We start from the raw sequence: 21,306 nt of genomic DNA, 5'->3' as shown, positions 1-21,306 counted from the left end.
TAGTGAGCACTGGTGATATGTTAGCATGTTCTGCCTCTAAATGATACCAACCATCATGGAATGTATTCACCCCAGATGATTTACTCCAGAGGATGACATTAACATACAGACAGCCATTTCCAAGTAGCCATGTCCTGCTTCTTTGACATTTGCTGGCATTTATTAAAAACTAGCTGTGATTGTTATATAGATTGGGAGACAGCGAAAATGAAATATTGTCCTCCCTGTTAGACACAGATTATGCAGGACTGCTGCAAAGATGTACCTGTTTAGAACTTGAACTGTTTAAGACTCATTCTCCTTCCCCAAAGACTGGTAGCAATTTCCGCTTGAATTCTATGTTGAGGCTCAGATGAAGCAATGGTATCTTACAGATCATAATCAGGGCATGTGAATATGATTGCCTTTAAAGGTTAGAATGGTGTGAAGTCAGAACTGTGACAGCAAGTGTGAAATGTTCAGTCATATCTGGACCTTTCTCATTATGACCTTGACAGATGATGTTTTTTGCTGGTGTGATACATTTAAGCTATGATATTATAGTTAAGAAATAACTTTAACATCTGTTCTTTTCTTGTGCTACATATAATCTTTGAATTAAAATCCGTGGTCATTGTTGAGTCCAAAAAGCATTGAATTCTGGTGCTCCAAGTGCTTAGTTTTTCAATTCCAAATACTTTGTCAGCCCAGATATTGACACAAAGAATGTCTGTTGTTGGAGTCTGTTAAGAGGATGCCAATAATTGCTTAAAACCTGAAGGTGGCAAGGTATCTTTTTTTTTTTTTTTTTTTTTTTTTTTGCTGGACATTCATTAGCTTCCAGAAATTTAAAAAGAACCTAATTCATTCCTCTAACCTACCCCACCCTTTTGGGGCAGGTCTTATTTCAGGAGATGTCAAAGCCATTGGCATTCCTTGGGTTCACTGGTTAATTTTTTGAATTGTTATCCCAGAGAGTTGGGCAAGTGGGCAACCTTTTCAGACAACCCCTTTCCATACACAAAAGCAGTTGTATTACAGAAGTTCATGGGCAGGGCAAGTCGTTTTCCAGGTTACATTCTGTTCTGAAACAAGTATTTTTCTCTTTTTCATTGTCTTTCCTTCCTTCCTTCCTTCCTTCCTTCCTTCCTTCCTCCTCCTCCTCCTCCTCTTCCTCCCCCCCTCCTCTTCCTCCCCCCCTCCTCCTCTTCCTCCTCCTCCTCCTCCTCCTCCTTCTTCTTCTTCTTTTTGTTGTTGTTGTTGTTCTGTTGGAGGTATTGTTTCTTTTTGTTTGATCCAGAGACCAACCATTTCTTACATAGGAAAGTCCCCAGGCAGGCATCTCATGGCTGCTTTGACTTTTGGAAAAGCTTGGCTGCTATTTTTGCTAGAGCTACTGCAGCTGTCTGGTGTATTAATAATTGAGAAAATTTGGGCAGTAGAAGACTTAATTTTAGTGCAAGCATCTTACACATGCAGCAATAGCTTCACATGAAAGAGACACATTATTTCCCTGTAGAAGATACCAGCACATTTGTCCCAGCCTATTACAATGCACACGTAGAACTGACATTTAAAGGTAGTTAACATTTTATTCTGTTTGGAGCATTTTATATTTTCTGTACCTTCTATTGGAGGAGTGGCTTGCTGTTAAAGTCCACTTTCAAGTTTATAAAATATTGTCATCTTAGATTCTTCCATGCAAATTTAGTTCTATATGCAAATATATACTTTATAAATAGTGCTATGGCACCAATGCAGTTTTGTGGTTTCTCCATGACTCTTTTAGCATTGTTCTCTCTCTCTCTCTCTCTCCCCCTCCCCCCCACCCCTGTGTGTGTGTGTGTGTGTGTGTGTGTGTGTATGATGTGTTTTTAGAACACAGGAATATAAAATCCTATAATTGTCGGTGATAATTAGTTCCAGCTTGTGGGCGGGGAGGCAGACACAATTTTGTGGTAAACCTAGCAGAGAATAATTCAGCACACAATATGTGAGTCCAGAAAATGTAAGAACTTCCACCATAGTCATTCCATTCTGTAGGAAATGAGAGAGATGATGATAAGGACAACAGGCCCATTGTCCTCTCCCCTCCATCACAAAACAAGGACAAATGCATAAGGCAGAATTCACTGCTTCATGTAGCAGGTGCTCATAGACAGGCATGGGTGTTGCTCTAGCTAGCAGGACACCTGCATGCACACACACATGAGCTCATACAGAGTTCAACCATTTCTACTCATGGGAAGTGTAATTTGAGAATATGGCACAGCACACCATTTCTAGATTCCTAAGATGTTGATCTTCCCATTAAGCTTTATTTAGTGTGACCCAAGGATAAACATTTGCTGTTGTTGTTTGCTAAATATTGCCTATTTGGAGGAGAGCATCATTTTGGTGGAAGAAAGATAAGGCACAATAAGATGAGAACTTGGGGAGCACGTCCTATCGGGAGGGCAGCTACCTCCCCCCAGATGATCAGCATAGAATTGATTCATCACTGCCCAGGAAAACAGAATCACAGTGATTTGAGAGGCTAAGGCAGGACATTGCAAGTTTGAGGTCAGCCTCAGCAGCTTAGCAAGATCCTGTCTCAAAATAAAAACCAAAGTGAATAGGAATGTAGCTCAGTGGTAGAGTACCCCTGAGTTCAACCCCAGCACCACCCGCCAAAAAAAAAAGGAAAAAAAATGATAACTGATAGAACAGTTTCCAGGAGCCTTTAATAATGGAACCAAAGAAAAGCAACTTTGTTTCAGAGCACGTGTCTAATGCATGCTGTTCAAACTTTTAAGGGCCTAAATCATTTCATTAGTAAGTTGATGGGAGGAGCCTGAGTGAGCATTGGCGGGAGGGTACATTTCCTCCCTGGTTCACTGCTCCTCCCCCACTAGGCTGCCCAGGAGCCCAGTCTTTGCTCTATCCATGCCCAGGCATGCTTTGAGTCCTGTGCTCCTCCCACAGGACAGGGAAGTGAAAGCAGACACAGGAATAGGGCTTGAGAATTGGGGGGGGGGGCAGCTGCCCCTAAACACAAGGGGAATTGCATTGCATATTGTTAGCCTGTCAGCTGGCAGTCACCAAGTGCCTAGGGATGCCAGGCACTGGGCTATGTCAGGTGAATACACGGGTAACAAGATGTGAATCCTGCCGTTGAGGATTTCACATGAGTGGGCAACAGACCAGAGGACAGTTAGAGCAATAGAATTTTCCAGCTGTGTTTCCAGCACAGACACCTGTATATGGCATGTTGGGGGCCTCTTCTACCCTAGGACATGCAGGAGCTTAAGAATAACTTCTAAGGATTGAATCTTTAAAGGAAAGAAGGGTCAGCGTAGGGGATGGTGAGTAGAAGATTCCAAGCAGAGATAGTGGGTATGAAACCCACATCTGCAGACTCTGTTTACCTGAGGATGGCATGGATCCTGCAGAGGGCAGTTTTTTGAACATTTGTTCATTGATCCTTCCAAATTGCCATGAGCTAAATCTGGTGAGGCCCTTTTAGCTTAGCTTCCCAGAAATATCAGCCTTTGCCCTACTGTGCTTAGGGTGATGGGTGGGGCATGGAAGAGCCCAGGGTACAACAGACATGACTATCTTCAGGCCTTGGACAAGACCCTGCATTCTTCGTCAGTCCCCAGATTACTGCATCTGGGGGAGCAATCCCCAGTGGATCCCAGGGCAAAGCTTTCTAAAGAAAGAAATCCAAGTCCTTCAACTTGTGTGGATGAAAGTTCAGCCACGTGATCTGGAAAATAAAAATGCTGCCCAGTTGGAAGTGGTTGTTAATATCTATCATGTCAGCACTGACATTCATTTGCAGGGCTCTTTAAAGCAAGCCCTTTGATGTTCGTGAGTACATTTGGTCCTTTTGATTCTGCTGAAGCTCGGGTGCTGGGTCACAGCATGCTGTCCCCATGTCTCTAACCTGATGCTTGTCCATACACATCCATGACCTCTAGCACCCAGATCTTGGGCCTTGTAAGATGGACCTGGACCGTGACCAGAGAGGGAACGTTAGCAACAAGCTAATGGCCTGAGTCTTTTAATGGAGTCAGTTGCCCTGTTTCAATCTGACTTCCATGCTTTTGGGGCCAAATCCATGAAGATGGAGTTTTAGAAATAACACTCCTCATCCCACCCCTTCTCCCCCATCAAATCCATCCACTTGGCCCTTAAAAAAAGTTTGTGTGTGTGCGTCAGAGCTGGTTAAAATATTTGGTCTGTGTAATATTGCCATAGCAACCGAGGGGCATCTCTTTGGCTTTCGAGTGGTTTGTTCAGCAGAATTGTGTGTTAGTTTAGAAGGAAAAACATTGCCTGGAGCTCAGCCAGGGGGTGCTGGGCCGCCACTGTGGAGTTGCTGCTGGCCTTGAACTCAATGTGCTCTGAGATGCTGGCCATGCTGGCTCACTGTGGAGCCCTGGAATAGCCGGCCACAGGGGACGGTTTTCTTTTTTAATCATTATTATTTTAAGCAGTGTGGTTTTCTGTCCTTGATAGGGGAGGTTAAAAAGTTGGACCTGCTTGCCCTTTCAGCCGAAGGCACTAAGCCTGCCTTCCCCTCCAGTGGGTAGGCGGTGTCAGGCTGGGCCCTCCCACCCCACTCTGCTCTCTGGAGAGTCCTCCTGCCTCTTTCTCCAGTGGACCTAGTGAGAGCCAGCCTGGCCAGGCTTGAGTTCCTTCTCTGCTGCTTTGTTGGTTTGAGCTAATTATTTAACCTCTTGAAGCCTCGGATTTCCTGTTCTATGAAGTGGCAGTGATAAACATACCTCATAAAGTCCTAGGGCTAACAAAGTCATAAAAATGATAGTGGATAATAATAATTTAAATGGTAAAATGTGTTTGTTTTGTGCCAGGTGCTGTTCTGAGTGCTGTACCTGGTTCATTCTCCCAACCGCCCTTTGGGGCAGGTGTTCTCATGCTCTTGGTATATGCTCAGCATTTGATAAATGGCAGTTTTGATGCTGCTGCTGCTGCTGCTGCTGATGGTGATGAAGAAATTTGTTTTCGTGGTCCATGTCTTTGAGGGCATTTAACCTTTGGAAATCTAAGGAGAAATACCAGCTCTCTTTTCTCCAAATTGCAATACCACAGATTTTGGATGGATCTCAGAGGCCAGCCCACGAACTCCCTGGGGCCCCATAGAACTTGGGTTCAGTACCTCTGTTGCTTAGAGTCCAGTTCTGTCCTAGCCCTGTCTTTCCAGGAACCCTGTGGAAATGCCAGCACCTGAGTTCCCAAGGTATCTGCACTTAGACATGAGGAAGGGCAAGGCAGCGGCTTGCAAACTATTATTCCATTAGCAGAATCCTCCATTTTCCCAAATAAAATTGTATGTGTCCCCACATGTGAAATCAGTAAGAACTGAATTGCAGCTACAAGTGGGAGGAGGTGGCTTAGAGTAGAGCCAGCCCTGGGGAGGCAGCACGGTGTCACCCAGGAAGGAACGCCATAGTGTCTGCTCTGGTCCCTCTCGGTGTCTCATAATCTGTGAAAAAGAAAGTCAGATTAGGTCTCCGCCCCCCACCCCCATTCTGGAGACTACAAGGCACATGGGCTCTAAAAAGCCAGCTGCTTGTGACCAGGGGATGTCTCTTTAAGGTTTCTGGGGACCAGTTCCCAAAACAGGGATAGTAACAACATCTGCCTCACAGTGTCGTTTTAAGGAGTCCATGAGATAATCCACATGAAGTGCTTATATACTGCTGGGCACAGAGTAACACTCAGCAGATGCTAGTTCTAATGATTCTTCAAGGTACTTAAGTTTTCACAGACACAGATATCCCTGGAAAATGGCCAGCTCCACCCCTGGGTGGGACTTCTTAGACAGTGGGGCCGGAGTTTATTTTCATATCCACACTTTTCTGAATGGTAGAATTTGCCTTACAGGAAAAAACCTCTGTGAGGGATCTGAAAACACAGAGCAGTATGGTCAATCACTCCCTGCTCAGTTAACAGTCCGCTGGGCCTCAGCACTTCCCTTCCTCCTCCAGGACACGTGGCCAGAGCCGTACCTCACAGAGCTGGGTGGGCCTTCAGTGCGGGGACTTATATTTATGGAGCGCCCTGTCTGTCTGACTATGCTGGGAGCCCACCGAAGTGTTATGGTTACTCCTCAGAGCTGCCTGGGTTTGGGGTGTGGGTATTGTCTGCATTTGCACACGGGGACCGAAGATTTAACAGATTATTTTCGACTCCAGATTATACACCCATGCAGAGGAAGATTTGGAACTCAAACCCAAGTCTGTACAGTTTTAGGGACTGTAGTGCTCCCTGCTGAGACAAAAGAAGGGGCATATAAAAATAGTGTCCTTCTCACCAGGCTGGCTGTCCTTGTTTGTCATCTGTGAAAGCAGCAAAAGCAGCCAGGCCTAGCTGAGAGCAAGAAGGGAGGGACCAGATATTTCTGGGAAGGGCCTGAGTTGACCTGCCAGTGGGAACCCAAGTGCTGCCACAGGGCAGGTGGCTCCTAGCGAAAGGCAGCCTCTTGCAGTGGCCTCTGAGAGCCCTGGCGCCAGGTTCCTCTGTCCTTATTCACCACACAGCCTCCTGGGCCAGGGAAGGCCATCTGCAAGGGGATCAGTTTGCCAGGCCCAGTGACCTTGGGCCCTCCCAACAGCTGCCAGAAAACCGGCCACATGCCTGGGGAGTGTGAGAGATCCGTGGGCAGCTGAGATGCCTCTGCCCTGGCCCCTAGGCCTATTTTTACATAGCACCAAGGGCACACACGTGTTGCAGAACTAAGAAGGAATGAAGACAAGTCCTGGGGCCACATAAAATTTAAAATGAAGTGAGAAGTGTCTGGGCCAGGAGATGCCGGGAGCATCCACTGCTTTCCATTTAGAGTGGTCCAACCAATATTCTGGCCATCATTGTCTTTCAAAAGTGTTGCCACCTGCACCACTTTTTCTGTTTCTCTCTTAGTTGCCCCTCTATTTAAAACTACCATTGCCCCCCAGCTCCTTTTATATACCCTTGAGCACAGACTCGAGGGTCCATCAAGATCCTGTTACTCCCCTCTCTTGATACTTGGCACTCAGCCTTAGTACCCCAGCCAGGTTGAACACCTTGCCATGTACAAAGGAGGCTGTGACTCGAAGTCCTGTGAACTTTGATGTGTGTTGTCCAGCCTCCCAGGAGTGACCTCCTGCTTACCCCCTCCTTGGCAGTGCTGCCAGGTCAGCTGTTTCCTCAAGGAAGTGACCTAATTAGGTGTCTGTCATCTTCTGCATCCCCAAGAGTCCTGTGTCTACCTTTAGCATAATATTCACCCTCGATTGTCTCTTGTCTTGAAGGGAGATACTACGCCTTGCGCCTGAGCACCTGTCACTGAGATGACTGACCTACAACTGTTTTTTTGAAAATGTCAGATGGATAGATGGACAGACCACGGTGGGAGCTGACTTGAACGTGTTTGCGGCTGGAGGATTCAAACATATCTTCACTCTGATTTCATTATCTGAAGTGATTTGGGGACTGAGTATTAGCTAGGAAGTTCTTTATAGGATTTTAGAAACAGATATTCAGCACTGTTCTAGAAATGTCTTTTTCTTAAATCTTTTCTTCTTTGGTTTATCCAGAGGGCCCAGATAGAAAATCCTAATGATGCTCAGGAATCGTGGCTATGTTTAGATTCCTGAGTGCTTTTACGTTCCTTGAGGTGAGCATATCTAGGCGTCCTCTCAGCTCCCACCGATTAACACTGAGAACAGAACCGATCCTGGGGTGCTCTTCTGAGTGCTTCACGGGTCTTAACGTATTTTATTCTCTGAATAGTTCTGTGGAAGATGAATATATTTTGCTCATTCCATAAAATAAAATGGAGAACGAGAGCCTGACACTGTGATGTGCTTTGCCAGGGACCAGCTGAGGGCACGTCTTGGTGAAGAGCTTCTCATCTGTCCCCTCCCACCGTGGAGCTGTTGTCCTGATTCTCTGTCAGTGCCATGTTCAATAATGGGTAGGGAACACTTAACAGGGTACCTGTCCTGTACACTGTGCGCTGGGCACTGTTTTAGGTTATTTTGTCTGTATTAACTGATTTTATCCTCATGTACTTTGTGAATAGAGATGTAATTATTATTCTCATTTTATAGTTGAGGAAACTGAGGCAGAGTAGCCGAGTCATTTGTCCAAGGTCCTATAGCAATTAAGTGGCAAGCTGAAGTTTGCATGCTAAGAGCTCTAGAGTCTGTCCCCTAAATTATTGTACTGATTTGTATACAAGGAAATTAACTGAGGAAGTAAAAAGGACATGACATTGGTTCAAAAGTTACATCTTTTTTTTTTTTTTTGGTATCAGAGATCGAACCAGGGTGCTTAACCACTGAGCCACATCCCCACCCTTTTTATATTTTATTTTTATTTTGAGACAAGGTCTTGCTAAGTTGCCTTGCTAAGTGATCCTCTTGCCTCAGCCATCTGAGTCACTGGGATTGTAGGTGTGCACCCTCACACCTGGCCAGAAGTTTCATGTGTAACATCCACTTTTCATCTATGAGCAGAGGCTCAGGAAGAGACATCCATCGTGGGAAGAGACTCAAGGTGAAGAAGAATGAGCATGGACTTTGGGAGCTGGCAGACCTGCGGCATGTGTGCTGGATAGGGACCTAAATCCCTGAGTCTTCTCCCTCTTCTGTAAAAGCGGGTAGTGGGAGTTGCCTCCTGATGTGGTTGTGAGGGCAACAGGAGTGGTGCAAAATGCACCTGACCTCATCCTGGCTGTAGACAAGTGCACAATCGATGGGCATTCTCTGCCCTGCCCACAAGTCATGAAATTCTTCTTTATTCCTTTGTATATCAAAAGCTTTCTTCACACCTAGGAAGTAGGTACTCATGGGATAGGTTGAACAGTGACACCCCACGATGATGTCTGCATCCTAATCCCCAGGACCTGTGACTGTGCTCTTTTATAATATAATGTGACATAATCTGACAAAAGAAACAGTGCAGATGTGATTGAGGATTTTACAGTGGGGCCGTTATCCTGGGCTGTCAGGACAGGCCCAGTGTGATCACAAGGATCCTTGTGAGAGGGAGGCAGGAAGGTGAGAGGGACTGGAAGATGCCATGCTGCTGGCTCTGACAGTGGATGCAGAGGCCAGGAACCAAGGCATGCAGGAGACTCCTAGAAGCTATAAAGACAAGGAATCAGATTCTCCCCTGGAGCCTGCAGAATGGACACAGCCCTTGGCTCCTCCGTTTCAGCTCACCAGTATTAATCTTGCACTTCCAACCTCCAGAGCATAAGATAACAAATGTGTTTTAAGCCACTGTTTGTGGTAATTTATTACAGCAGCAATAGAAAGCTAAGGCTCTCTAGATTTGAGCAGAGACACCCTTGCTAAGCCAGAGGGGAAGCTCTCTGGTTTTTACAGCAGAGGCTCCTGTGGCTGCAGGCCCTTGAGGCGGAGCGTTCCCTGGATGCAGCCTTGGTGGTGAGCACATTGCAGGGCACAGCTTTCCATGTCTGCATGTTCAAAGCAGATCATCGCAGGGAAGCAGGAGCAGGATAGAGGAGCAGAGTTCCTTTGCAGCACCATGTCCATGTTGTGGGCTCCCTCAGACACTGAGCAATCATGGCCGAGCCCAGTGTCATTTCATCAGAGTAATTAGAAGTGAACCTCAGGCCTCCTGGACCTCTTTGATGCAAATGTAAACTCAGGAGTAGGTACTGTGTTCCTCGACTCAGCTAGCTTTGTCCTGTAATCAACATGACATTTCAGCTTTATGAGAGACTTATATTTTATATGCTATTTACTACCATCAAAGCTCTGTAATACAAATAGCATGTTTTTTCATCTCTTTCAGTTCAACAAAAATCTCTGTATCCCCAGCACCTGGCACACAGTTAGGTATGTTGGAGGTACTCAGCTGACTTTTCTCAGATGAAACACATAAATAGGGAATGGTCACACTGTCCAGGATTTCCCAGAGTAAGGTGATGTAACATGCCAGATTTGTTTTGGGGGGTACCAACCTGGGATTGAACTCAGGGGCACTCGGCCACTGAGCCATATCCCCAAACCTATTTTGTATTTTATTTACAGACAGGGTCTCACTGAGTTGCTTAGGGCCTTGCTTTTGCTGAGACTGGCTTTGAACTCGTGATCCTCCAGCCTCCCGAGCCGCTGGAATTACAGGCCATACACCACCACAGCAAGCCCAAATTTTCATATATCCGAGAAACTATGTACGTTTAAATGTTTCAAGGGATCTGAGTAGTCCTAAGCCAAGAAATCCCCTCATTCAGTATCTTCTCTCATGGTTTTATATTTTAACTTTATATTTATACAGGTGCATGAAAAAAAAAATAACAGGTTATTTTTATTGATAAGGAAAATAGTCCTTGGCTTGGCAGAGCCTCCCAAGCCACGTTTTTGAACTTTAGTGTGTGTGTGAGGACCTGGAGAGCAGGCTAAAGCACAGGTTCGGGGCTTCAACCCCAGAGCTGCTGACTCCACAGGCCTGGGGAGGAGCTGGAGAGGCAATATTTTCAAAAGTTCCCAGGTGGTGCTAATGCTGCCGGTCTGGGAACCACACTTTGCCAACATTGTCTTAGAGTTCATGAAAAAGCCTCTTTTGGAGCTATGCCTGTGGAAACATACACTTAAACACATATTTGTCCAGTTGTTTAAATTTTTTTAAATTAACAATATTTCTAAAGGGTTTGTTTAACCAAATATTTCGAATGAGCCAATCTGTTTGCTTTTTTGAAAAGTTTAGGACGTTGTGGATGTTCTTTGAGGACGTGTGTGTATTCTAAGTCCAGGGAACCTTCTTTGTGCACTTGGCCATGGTCTCATGGGCATTCTCAAGGGCCTTCTCTGCCCCTCCCAGCCCACTTAACCTCTGTGACCCTTCATTTTCTCCATTGAAATTTCAGAGTGATAATCCTTAGCACATTGTTCTAACCACTTATAACCCCACTAGACAGTAACTTCTTTGAGGACCGGGGTCACATCTGTCCATCTACCCACATTGCCTGGCACCTGGTCCATGCTCATAGAAAATTTTAATGAAGAAATTCCCATCACATCTATGTTAGGACAGAGGTGTCAAAAGTGACAACAGGGTGTTCAGTAAGGCTAAAGGACTTGGCAAATGCAGGATGATGGATGGGAGAGGGCAAGCTTGCAGATCTTCCTGAGCAGGAAGAGAAATTGGGAGATGATTTATAAATGTGTAGATTGTGGTTTATATGAAAGCCATCTGGACCTCATGGTTGGACCTACCTCCCTGCATATGTCTTCACAGAGTTCTTGTGTTTCAGCTTAGCATCAAAGAGGCAGAGAGAAAAAAAGAGAGAGAAAGAAAATGTGTGTATGTGTGTGTGTTATGTTTAATATTTGTTCATGAAATGGAATTTCATGAGATGGAATTTAGCGATTGTTGTTTGCACTTTAAGGCACAGATAGCCTGTGGTCAGTGCCTGGTTGAGAACTGGGTCATTGATGAATGCCAACCTGCCCACTTGGGTAGAGGGTAGGGAATGGTGGCCAATAAGTCAAGTTCATGTCCCAGAAGAACTTCTCAAGCAAAAAGGGAAAAAAATGTCAACAGTTAGATGAAAATCAATAGTCTTAACCAAAAAAAAAAAAAAAAAAAATCCAAATCTTCCCTTGGGAAAAAATCTGATCATCTGACAAATCTGGGTTGGCTCTTTAGAGGCTAACCGTAGGTGTGGGCTACCACAGTCTCCACCATTCCCTATTGTTTTATACCTAGCCTCTTATTTGTTCATTACCTCTGCACACATTTCAGACTTTGACCCCCAAACTATTGTAATCTTATAATTTTCATGAGCTTTCTCATGAATCATAAGCAATGGCACATAGTAGTTTAAAAGATCCCTGGTTGGGGAACATTTCAATTTGGAAGTAAAGTCTATAAATGCTCATAATGATTTAAATTATTCTTGTGCCTTAAGATTTAAAAGTACTATAAACATTAAGTATCTTCGAAGAGCACTTCTTCCTCTGTAAAGTATCCTTTTTCCTTTAGATATAAAGATTGCATTTGACTTAGATGGACTGATTTCTTGTGGTATTTGCTACACTATCCATTAAAGTTCAAATACTGTCCCTGCCATTTAACAGGATTTAGGAAGGCACTGAAACACCCTGGCCCTCCATTTCTGTCTGGAAAGTAATAATAATAGTATCAATTTTAGTGGTGAAGGTTAATTGAGGTAGTGTAGTGTACAGGAAAAAAATTAGCCCAGTGTTTCATGTTTTGTAAAAGTGCAAATCTTTGGTGTGACACTTTTATAAGGCTTTTAAGAAAGGGATCATTATCCCCGTTTTATTGAAAGGAAAACTGAGGCTCAGGGAAATTAGTACTTTGCCCCATGATGGCCAAGAAACCCTGAGAAATCCATGGTTCCCTAGGCTTCACCCTTGGTCATTTGAAATCCTTAATTTATTTTTTTTTAATTTAATTTCCTAACAAATATTTACTGGAAACTTAATATTTGTACAACATTCTGAAAGTTACTAGAGATAAAAGTGAATTAAAGTTAAGACTTGGTTACCACACACATTCAGCAAGTATGCGTAGCAAATAGTTCTAATAAATGAAAGCAAAGATGTTAGAAAACCAAGACTTCGTCTTTCTGTCTTTTGGGATGTCTGCTTTTCTTCTTACTTTTGGTGTGAAAGACCAGACCTAAGGCTTCGTGAAAGTTAGAGAAGTGCTCTACACTGACCAACACCCTCCTTGCCCTCTCACATGTTCTCATTCCACTCTTACTCCACCTTGACGTTAATGGCTCATATTCTTACAGATCTCCTGTGTGCCCCACCATCAGTCATTCTAGAACCCCACACCAGCATCAGAACTTACTAACCTGAGTGCCCCGGTTCCCTGCCATCTCCAGCCAACTGATTATTGTGTTCCAAACTGAAAGCTCTGGGTAATACTGATCGGCTCTGAAGGAATGGCACATCAGGATGTGATGGTGATGAGAAGGGGTCTAGAATCCAGTGTCCTCATTTTAAGACACTGTCCCCCCACTGCGTAGCTGTGTAAGCACTCGGACCTTCAGTATTCTCATCTGCCCAGTAGAGAATAATTCTCATACAAATGTGTAATATAGTTACTCACATCCTACTACAGCTTGAGGAAACTCCTCTTCTCCCTTGGAAGGTTTGAATCAGCCAGCTATCTGGGAGATGTACTTGCATTTTCCTCTCTCCTGTGGTCACCTAGCTGAAGTATATGCTCTGGGGCAATTGCAGTCCAGACAGTATGAAATCCTTAATTTCCCCGTCCACCTTTAAAATTTCCCGTTAGTAAAGACAACGCTGATATTGTTGACACTTTGAGATGAGTTGATTCTTTTTCCTATTGAGTAGTTTTCATGAGAGGGGTTCTCACGGTGTATAGAGACGGTAGCAGTTACGTAACATTAGAAGGGGTGGTGGAATGTGACCAAAACCTCATCTCTCTGATATTTTCTCCTGAGGGAATGGGAAAGCAAGAGGAAAGGGCTTGCATACTGGGTTTCGCTTCCAGGGCTACTAGTGCTTACCTTACTGGGAGGTTTGGGGATGGGTCAACTAGAAATTAAAGCCTTTCCCAGGCTCATCCTATTTCTTTCTCTAAGGGGTTTGAACAGAGAAGCCCTAACCCAAAGTAAAAGGCTTTAATGGGTTAGCTGTTGGAATGAGTATTTCTTCTGACTCAGTTTTCTCCTTTATATACTGTGCATGTCCAGTCTTGGGAGTCTTCTTTGAGAAGGACTTGCAAGGATTTGATTGTGAGTTTCAGAATTTACTGGTTGCTTTGTTTATAAATGGACATAGTGTGCTCTATTCTTATGATCCCCTGTCAGCTTAAATAGAGCCCTTGGAGAGGGAAAGGAGCACAGGGGAGGGGGGGCCTGTCTTCTCGATACCTTGATAAATAGAACCATATGCAATGACTAGTACTTAACCATTTTTTTTTTAACCTACAAAAGTGGCAATTTTATTTGGTTCAACAATCCCTTGACAAGGATGAAAATAATAACAGATTATCTTTCTATGACAAGTTAAAAATTGTCGCTATTTCTTCTCAGGTACATTAGGGATCTTGTAGCCTCAGAAAGTGCAAGGATATCTTGTAATAGAGACCTTCCCTGTCTAGTTTATTCTCCTCTTTCAGTGGACTTTGACCATGCCTCTCACATTCTGGCTATGACAATAAGCAGAACTGAGAATTATTTGAATTTTTAATAATATTCTCAATAATTTTTAATTTCTGATTCATTGACATAGGCTTTTGGCCTTATCACAGATTTTAGGTTTGAAACTATGAGCCAAATTTTGTTCCTTGGTGTGAATATTTTACATATTATTGGCAAATCCCCCAAATTGTATATTGATAATCACCAGTGTTCTATATTTGAAGCACAGTTCCTTAGCCATATCTATAGAAAGATTTTGAAATAAAAAGTAGATTCGGAGCCAGGTGTGGTGGTGCATGCCTGAAATTCCAATGGCTCCGGAGGCTGAGGCAGGAGGATTGCAAGTTCAGAGCCAGCCTCAGCAACTTAGCGGGGCCCTAAGTAACTCAGTGAGACCCTGTCTCTAAATAAAATATAAAATAAAGGGCTGGGGATGTGGCTCAGTCGTAAAGTGTCCCTGGGTTCAAACTCCAGTGCCCCCCCTCAAAAAATATTGGAAAGTTCATGGAAGTCAGTAGCATCGTGCCTTCCGTGTAATAGTAACCCACAGTTGCTAGCAGAATTTGGTATTGGAGTGGAAGTGGAATGATCATTTTTGAATGAGATTTCCACAGACATTAACACTGTCGGGTAATGTGAGCAGGCAGAGAATAACAAAGCAATCGCCTCCATTCAGCCATTATCAGATGGAGTGAGCAAAGTCTTGCAGGATTCTGAATTGAGCAGTAAAGCATTCAGCCATGTCTCTTGGCTTTGCTTCCTGCTTATCGATGCTGCCACATGAGGTCTTGCACTCACATACATTCTGTCTCTGGAATTTCTGGGTGAAATGCATGGATTGACTGTTCATGAGCAATGCAGAGGAACCACGAGTAAGTTGTACAGGCTGGCATGAGGGAACTGGTCTCCAAGCTACTGAGCGTGTCCTGCTCTAAGCCTTCCCCTATAGCATCTTTACATGTATTTGTTTTGTGGTTGACTTTACATCTTTCAGTGGTCCTTCCAAAACTGAGGATTTGCTGCACCATGGGGGCTGAAATCCTCCTGAAATATCAAGGATCTCATTTAATTTTGCACATATGTTCTGCCTCTTGACAACTTGGTGGAGGCCTGTAGGCTTAAGCATATAAATATGCAGAGATCCAAAAAGAAGCCAGGCCTTTTAAAAGAGCAAAGTGACCACTGTCAGGCTTTGAGGAGGTAAACTGGTGAATGCAGTTTGTGACTGTATGTTACTTGAGGGATTATTTACTTAAGTTCAGCTCCTGTGTAGGAGGCTGGGTACTCTTGAGGGAAGGATTGTGTTATCTTGTCTGCCACAGTGTTTTTTGTCCTGTGAATGGAGGTGGCAAGAAAGTAGATGCTCAATTAGTATTTCTCAAGGAATGAATAGGTCTCCAGGTTGCAGTGACTTCCTGGGTAAGATTCTTCAACAAGTATCTACAGTCCTACTATTCCTCATGTGTTTGGGGAACTGGAAATCAAGGCTTTCTTAAAAAACATTTGAGTCCAAGTTTGTATCCTTCTCTGTGGGTAAAGCCAATGTTTTTCTGCAAAATACTACTTCTTTTTAAAAAAAATAGATTTGATATACTATGTTAACTTTCTATTACTTTAGCAAATGCCGGAAATAATCTGAATCAAGCTTATAAAGAGAAAAGATTTGTTTTAACCTACAGTTTTAGAGTTTTCAGTCTATGATTGATTTGCTCTGTTGCTTTTGGGCCTGTGGTGAGGCAGCCCATCCCAGTAGGGAGCATAGCCCGTCACCCCCTGCTACTCCTACCTGTTCGTCTTATAGCTACACGTTTGTATGCTGTGACCCAGCTCTCCCTATTTTTCCTACCCTCTAGTCTCTGGTAAGCCCAATATTGCTCCTTGGCTTTATCACTCCTTTTCTGTGTTTGAGCCCCGCTCCTAACTTGCAGTCCTTGATTTTTTTTTTTTATAGCACTAAGAAGTGAAGGTGTCACTCTGAAATGGTGGCAGGAGAAATGGTATACAGAGAACTGTGTGCTGATGGGGTGCACAAAGAGGCACCCCTTGGGCCTTACTGACAATACCATCCTTGCTGGCGTGTTACCCCTTAATGCTGACCATGGTCTCTGAAAGGGAACAGAGCTCAGCTGTGAGGGTTTTACTACCAGAGCCTCCAGAGTGAGGACTGACTTCTAGACCTTTAGCTGTGTCTCCCCTTTCAAAATTGGGAAGTCAGAAAGTGCTAGGAAAACAAAAGACATGGAAAGAAAGTGAGAAAAGATAGTCATGAAGGAATTTTAGATGCTTCATTTTAATTTTTTTTTCCTCTAGAAATAATTTTTGGGGGGTCCATATGAACTTACCCATTTGCAGAGAAACTTCCATAAATTTATTTTTAAAAGGAATCCTTGACAACATTTGGAAAGCTGAAGTTATAAATGGTATAGTAGATAACATTGCCCCAAAGGCAGGAGCCAGGTAAGGCAGTAAAGCTGGAAGAGAAACCAACCAACATCAGGACTCTTGAGCTACAGGCAGCCCTTGGCTTCTCACTGGCCCATTGAAAGCTTTATGCTTGAGTGATCAAGGCTAGGACACAGGTCATGGAGGCTCATTCTTCTGGACAAAGGTGGCTTTTTTTTTTTTTAAGACTAATACATTGTGATGTTTCAATACATTTTACATTGTGTATTGATAGACTCAGGATACTTAGGTTATCCATCATCTCAAACATTCATCATTTCCTTGGGATGAGAACATTCCAAATCCTCTTTTTTAGCTATTTTGAGTTATACATCCCGCAGTTGTTAACAGTAGTCACCCTTCCTGTGATAGAACACCAGCACTCATCCCTCCTCTCTGGCTAGGACCTATACCCATTACCGTCTTTCCCCATTCCCCCAGAGGGTTGGCTTTAGACGTTAGCCAAGCAAACAGCAGCCCGGTGGTCTACAGAAGTGTGGGCCCTGATGTTCTCAAATGTTTCTCTACCTAAGAGAATTTGAAGCACCACCATACATTCCCTTGTTTCTGAAGTCCCCTTCTAAAATTAAAACTCTAATGTCAGCCCCAGGAACTCTGCCCTGTGGAGTTGTGCATCTCCAGAACCACACTGTGTCCCAGGAGCCTCATGAACATAGGATGACTCTAGGCCTAGAGCATGATCCAGGTGGACAAAAATCCAAAGAGAAGCTGAGCGAATCAGGCTTCAGGCCTTGTCTCTGAGGAATGTCCAGGAGAGAGAAAGCACTGGCAAGTCAGACATTGAGGAAGACATGTACCCAAAGAGTTTTGCTCTTGGTTTGGTTTTATGGTTGGATTTCTTCTCTCTTTTTTATTTTTCCAGGGGAAAAAAAAACAAAAACAAAAACAGAGGAACGAGAAAGGGGTATCAGAGGGGCGTGGAGACCTCTTAGATATGAAACCGACATTCCTAGTGCATGTGACCACAGATGTTGACTTCGCTTCCCACCCCTCCTCTGTGTCCCAGACACTCTGGAGCCCCACCTCAAGGATACAGCCTGGCCTTGGGCTTTCACATTGGAAGGACTAGCCTGGCTGTTGTTGCCATGGTGATGGGGCAGGGTGTGCTACCTACAAGATTTCTCCAAGAAATGGAAGTACTCTGCATTCTTTCCTAAGCCACGTCAGCTCCTCTGTGGGACCTATGTGGCTAGCACTCTGCCCTTGATCAGATGACCTGTCATTGCTCTTCCCCTTGTCTAGTGCACTTTAGCCATCTTGACTTTCTCTGGGTTCCCAGAATGTGGTGTATCATCCTGCATTGAGGCTTTCAGCTTCCAGTCCCCTAGGCACGTCATTCTTCCCGTTTGGTGCCCTTAGGTCTTTGCACACATTTGCTGCTTTCCTTTGATAAATATTTATTCTTGAATACCTACTATGCTGCACCCTACTGTATATGCTTGGGGCCACATCAGTCAGCCAAACAGACAAAATGCTCTGTTTATATATAGCCCAACCTGTTCATTTCCTTAAGAAATTCTTGGGAATTGGGCACAGTGTCAATGTCTATAGTCCCATCTACTTGGGAGGCAGAGGAACACTTGAACTCAAGAGTTCAAAGTCCAGCTTGGGCAACACAGTGAGACCTCCAACTTACAAAAGTGAGAGAAATTCTTGCCTGATTCTCTTCCTACCACCCAGGCTGGAGCATGTCTTCTAATGCATACTTTCTTTGCACTCTTTTCTCCTTCATGGTGACCATGTATTTATTTGTGCATTATTCATTTAATGCCTCTTCCCCTACATTAGACTTGACCTCTACAAGGTCAGAGGTTATACCTGTTTTATTCATCACTATATACCTAGCACAGCACATTGCATAACACCCAATAGGTGCTCAGTATATTTGGGTGAAGGCATAGGTAAATGAATGAATGAATGATGATGATTATTAATGTCAAGTAACAATATCAGGTGTGGGGGTCACATGCATTTCTGGAAGCAAGTCGTTCTAGCTGATAAAGAGTTTCATGAATGAGCTGCACTGAGCTTTTAGAATCATTGGCACATTCACCTTCTCACTTACCCTTGCCTGAGGTCCACATCTCCTGTTGCCTGGACTTTAGGCATTTCACGTTTTTAAAAACATGACTGTGCCTGTGCCTGATTTTAATGCAACAGCTGTTTGCCCCTCTTCCCAGGGTGCAGATCTCCAAGGGGCATGTGAGGAACTCCTAACTCATAAATACCAGCTCTGCGCTTGCTTGATATGCCCAGAGCACCATCTTGCTCTGGGCTGCAGCATCTCCCATAGAGATGGTCTTCGTTTGCATTAATCATTTTCATGTGCTTTGCACTTGGCTATGCTGGCATTCAGAGAAAAATGCTGCCATGACAACTGCCACAACAGATGGTATTTGACCAGTTTCTAAGCTACCAAGGAGACATACAGCAGGACTTCCAAGGTTTGCATATTTTACATTATCATCAGACCCAGTCCAGCCCTAATCATGATTGAAATGCAAAGTTTTCCATTTGCCCTCCCTCCTCTGATTCTCTCTCCAGTTGTTTGGGATTTGTTTTGATGGGTGGGGATGTACTTCTGGATATGGAAGACAAAAGCTGTAACATCCATAACCCATGGAAGTTGCCCCTGCAAACTGAAATCCAGAGACTGCAGAGAAACTATTCAACGTTGTGATGGAGGTCCCAGCTGAGGCTGGAGAAAGGCCTGCACAGGGTGGAGCCCATGTTTGGCACCAAGTGTGTCCTGGTCTTCATCTGTCTCTTTCCCTTGACCTTTCCTACATCTCACATGACACCTTTCTGCTGCAGGGACCTCTAAGCCACATGGTGGTCCCTTGGCTGGGCTTCCCACCCCAGCTAATGCTGCAAACTCCAGCCACTTGATTGTAGAGCTCTTGAGCCCATTTCTATGGCAACAACTACCATAGCCTTCTCACCCAGTCCCCACCCGCTTCAGTGACACTGGAATGTTAGGCTTCACATAGATTTTTTTTTTTTTTTTAGCTAATTTTGGAAAGTGGTTTATATTGGCCACTATGTGTTAATGAACAACTTTGGCCATATTTACATACTTTTCTGGTTAGGAGTCTTTTCTGTCGCTCACCCTCTCAATTTTAACTGGATCCTCATCTCATGGTGGGTGTCTGGATCACACATGAGCCAGGAGCCTCCTTAGAGATGGCAGAAGAACATCTTTGTGCTGCAGTGGTCCTGCGGTGCTGCTGTTTGGGCTGTTCCCCTCTTGAGGTGGGGTGGGAGTTTGAAATTTCAATAGTACATGAAGATGGATTATTTACCTGTAGAGTATTTGGAAGAAAACTTTAAGGTGAATTTTAATCACAAGAGGGCCTGGATCAAAGCAAGTCTCCCTTTCTGATCTTTTTCCAAATGAAGCAGGAGGTTGGAATCCAGATCTGACCCCTTCCTGCTTCCCAGCCTTGCTCTCCTCCTGGGGTGCAGATGAAAAGAGTGCAGGTCTCTACTGCCTTGTCAGGAGTGATTTTTAACCTTAATGGAACATTATTAAAGAGTGGGTTTGAGACTTCAGGAATGTCTGTGAACAGAGTTCACGAAGGAAGGGAAAAAATTCAAGGCACTTGATAGGCTTGTGAATGATCCTTTAAATGATGATCTTCTTTTTAACTTTTTCTGGGAGTGCCATCCTGCCATGTATGTTGCTCCCTGGATTTCTTCACCCTTTTGGGTGAAAGTGCTCTTGGTGGTTTGGGGCCTCTTTCACCTAGTGAAGGAGGATCTTAACACTCCCCCTATTTATTTGTTCTGATTCCCCCTGGTCTGTATGGGAACCAGGATGGCCATGTCAAATGGCTCTGTGGACTATGTAAATGCAGGCTCCTGAGATGGGGAGGAGGACCTCCTGTGTTCCAGCCCCAGCTCTGCCGTTGATTTCTGTGACCTTACCTCATTTTATCCATTGTAGGATTCTTACAAAAACCAACACCATCAAAAGAATGGAGCTCAGGACCTGGCCCAGAGCAGACATCTGCACATTGGTGACTGAATGAATGAGTAAAGGGATTGTACAACTCAGAGTTTATTGACCTCAGTACTTTAACAGTGTGGATTAGAAGGTTTGTGGTTGCAGAGGGCTGTCCTGTGCATTGTAGGATATTTAGCATCATCCCTGGCCTCTACCCACCAGATTACTGAGTACCACCTCCTCCCCTTCATGGTGGTAGCCCAAAATGTTTCCAACAGAACCAACTCTCCCCTCTCCTTCACCATTTATCCCCCAGCTCCAATGGAGAAATACTTTGGAGGCTGGGGCAGGAGGATCATGAGTTCAAAGCCAACCTCAGCAATGGCTAGGCACTAAGCAACTCAGTGAGACCCTGTCTCTAAATAAAATACAAAATAGGACTGGGGATGTGGCTCAGTGATTGAGTGTCCTGAGTCCAATCCCTAGAACCAGAAAACAAACAAACAAACAAACCAAACCGTATCTAAATTATGAAATTCTACAGAAGGATAATGACTTTAAAAGCATCAACACCCCAGAAGAAGTATTCCAGGTAACCTACTTATAATTATTCATGCTTTTAATAGAATTTAACACTAAAAGAATTCCCAGCAGATGGCTGAAATGAAATGGATAAAAGCTAGGTTGCAGGAGGACACCACCATGTATACTGAATGCTCCTGAAATAAGCCAAGTAAATATATGTTCT

The 21,306-nt window shown here is 44.1% G+C and overlaps 1 protein-coding gene across 7 annotated transcripts in view; it reads left to right on the top strand.

The window, feature by feature from the left end:
* The window catches only part of Nav2 (neuron navigator 2), a 379,713-nt gene that overhangs the window by 129,539 nt on the left and 228,868 nt on the right, over nucleotides 1–21,306 (top strand). The gene's annotated exons all lie outside the window — the stretch shown is intronic.

The sequence above is a fragment of the Marmota monax genome, unplaced genomic scaffold, assembly GCF_021218885.2.
Source record: "Marmota monax isolate L192 unplaced genomic scaffold, Marmota_monax_Labrador192_F-V1.1 WCK01_AAM20220418_F8-fsc00061, whole genome shotgun sequence".
Classification (NCBI taxonomy): domain Eukaryota; kingdom Metazoa; phylum Chordata; class Mammalia; order Rodentia; family Sciuridae; genus Marmota; species Marmota monax.
The sequence above is the reverse complement of the archived record's forward strand: the minus strand, read 5'-3'. Positions and strand labels throughout refer to the sequence as shown.